The following is a 2840-nucleotide window of genomic DNA, read 5'->3' on the forward strand; positions in this document are numbered from 1 at the left end:
TTTTTTTTTTTTTTTTTTTTTTTTTTTTTTTCATTTTTTTTTTTTTTTTTTTTTTTTAAGATTAGTTTGTTAAAGTCTGGACCAGAAGTAGCCACTGAGTCATGTCCATGTGTTTTTTCAGCTTATCTTTTTGATACTGTCTTAAAATTATCTGTAGCAGGAATTCTTAAACCTTTCTGGGTTATTAGCACCTCTGTTAAACCCGTGGACTCTAGTCAGAAAAATGTACACGTTTACAAAACATTTTACCTGTCTTAGCAGGTTCATGAATTACCTGGAAGCATCCAAGGAAACCAGGCTAAGAGTCCCCATGATTTAATACTTTTTCTAACATAAACTCTTAGTTATCAAAACTCGGAATAAACTGAAATATTGTATTCGCTAATTTGGTAGTGGTCCAGGAAGAAATATTTTCCATACCAAAGTTGTTAAAATGCACAACATAGTAAGATTCTTGAGAAGGCAGAAAGGGTCTGAAGGAAAATAATACGAGACATGATTCACCTGAGACCAGAGTATGGCTATTGGCTTACAAAGTGTGGCCTTTGACTAGCAATATTGGCATCTCCTGATAATCTGATAGAAGTGTAAATATTTAGCCTCTAGATTTACAGAATTATTAGTTCTGTGGATGAAGCTAGAAAGCTGTGTTTTGTTAACTAGTGCTCCAGGTGATCTTGATGCTCAAGTTTGAAAATCACTGCGCTAACTTGGGTGGAAGGAGGCAGAAGAGGGGCAGGTGGTTCTCACGTGTCTGGTTGGCGGGAATTTGAAAGCGTGGAGCGTTGTTTATTAAGCCATCAACTCAAGAAGAACTGGTCGGTTTCCTCATCTATAAATTAGGATGATAATCCACAGTCTTTTCTTGTCTCAAGGGTGAGGAACCCGCATCTGAGCGCTCAGTTGCACGGACTACGCGACACGTACACCTCAGCTCCTGGAGGACAGTGAAGGCAAGCCTCCACGGCCCCCAACTCTGGAACAACTGTCCAGACAGGTCAGATCTACCTGTACCACACCCCAGTTGCGCGACCTGTTAAGACTGAACACGCAGCGGGGCCTTGCAATTTCAGTCACTGGAAACTATAAGGCTCGGTCCGTTAGCGCCCCGCCTTCCTTCCGGCGTTTGCGTGCTGCCATGGATACGCGCGGTCGAATCTAAATACTGAGGGGGTGGTCGGCCTGCAAACCCGTAAGCTGCCATTGTGAGTCCCTCCTTCTCTAGCATGTCTCACCCCGGTCTCGAGCCCGTGGTTTCACCTAGGGTAGGGTGTGAGGTCCTTAAAGTTAAGGGAGGCTTCCTGGTGGCCCCTCACTTCCGTGCTCCGGCCAATGGGAAAGGAGACTGAGCAGCCAGTGAGCTCCCTGCTGTTCTTCCGGCGTTCTGCGTGCTGCCCTGGAGACAGCGCGGGCTAATCCAAATGCGGAGGGGAGCTGGGCCAGCGAGGCCAGAGAGTGCATCCGCACCTCCGTCATTCTTCGTTGGTTTTCCCCCCGGTAGTGGGCCAGTGGACTGCTCCAGGCCAAGGCCAAGGCGCGCCCACTCGAGCAAGCGGTCCTGTGGCCTGGCGCCTTCTCCCGATCCAGCGTCCAGGTGCGTGAGGCGTTGGCTGTAGTGGCTGCGAGTCCAGACTAGAATTTTAGCGGACGTGAAAGAGTATGGGCCTAGGGGGGCGCCGTCGGGCAGCCCTCTCCTGATCCTTCGCCCACCGCGACCACTAGGCCTCTCTCTGCTGTCTGTTTTGCACAGTTATTGAACTAAAATTCTACACAACTTCATGGGGCTTTGGTTCGGGTCATACGGGTCACCTGTTCCAGGACCAGGGTGCTCTTTGGTTTGGGCGATACCGGGACCACTTCATAAAATTCATAGCGGTCGCGTCTTAATAGCACCTCAGCATTTCCAGGGCTCCAAACTGGCCTGCCTGGCTGATGTTCACCGACCTGGGAGGCGGGAGAAGCTGCTCGGGCCACGAGGGGCTGGTGATTACGTAGTGGTTCCAAGCCTGCGCTTAATCAGTCTGTAAAGGGCTGCGAAAAGGATCACCTGTTAGTGGTTAGCACGGTGGTGCTGCCTGTTAAGTCCACGTGTAAGGCTGATTCGCAAACATGGGCATGCATTCGCCTAGAAACTGTGTATTAACCGCCCTCTGGGCCTCGCCTCTAGAGTAGATGCTGTGCATCTGGGAGGCGCCCAAGGATTTGCATTTCTGTTGATTTCCCAGGTGATGCGGATACTTTCAAGTCAGGGAGTCAATACATTTGGTGAGGTGATTTTTACCTGCGTGTTCCCATCACGTGATCTGTTTCAACGTTCACTGAATGCACGTGTGTAAGTGGCTCTGATTTCTGGCTTCTCATAAGTTTCCTGAGTGAACTTGTAGATCTAAGAAATCACAGATGATGTACCACATTTTGAGGAAACGAGGAAGAATAAACTGTGGGAAGAACACGCTTGGGTGAGATTTATAAAGCAATCTAAGGAAGTGGAGGATGAAAGTCAGGGGAGTGGTTACTTTTGGAGAACAGGTTGTGATTCGGATAGGCTAACTGAGGGGCTTCTTTTGAGGCTGGCAAGGTGCCATTTCCTTACCTGGGTGGTGATTACCAGGGTGTTCCTCGTAATTTATTAAATTATTTATTATGTTGTGGAGTTTTCTGCATTTTATTTTACATGTAAGGAGTTAACAGATTTTTTAAAAAAGTGCATTAGGAAGTCTTCAGTGGGGAATGTTTTTGGACTAAGTCAGAATAACCTTAAAGTTTGAAATTTCAAACTTGCAACATAAGTTTAAAATTTATCTGATTTTTTTTTTTTTTTTTTTTTTTTTTTTTTTTTT

General features: G+C 46.7%; 1 protein-coding gene across 1 annotated transcript in view; it reads left to right on the forward strand.

Moving 5' to 3' along the window:
* The first annotated feature begins 1382 nt into the window (after positions 1-1382).
* Positions 1383-2840, forward strand: part of Ulk4 (unc-51 like kinase 4) — a 522779-nt gene continuing 521321 nt past the window's right edge. Inside the window, 2 exon segments of the mRNA XM_048795329.1 lie at positions 1383-1594; positions 2226-2459. The gene's annotated coding sequence lies outside the window, so the exon portion shown is untranslated.

The sequence above is a fragment of the Marmota marmota genome, unplaced genomic scaffold, assembly GCF_001458135.2.
Source record: "Marmota marmota marmota unplaced genomic scaffold, marMar, whole genome shotgun sequence".
NCBI lineage: Eukaryota > Metazoa > Chordata > Mammalia > Rodentia > Sciuridae > Marmota > Marmota marmota.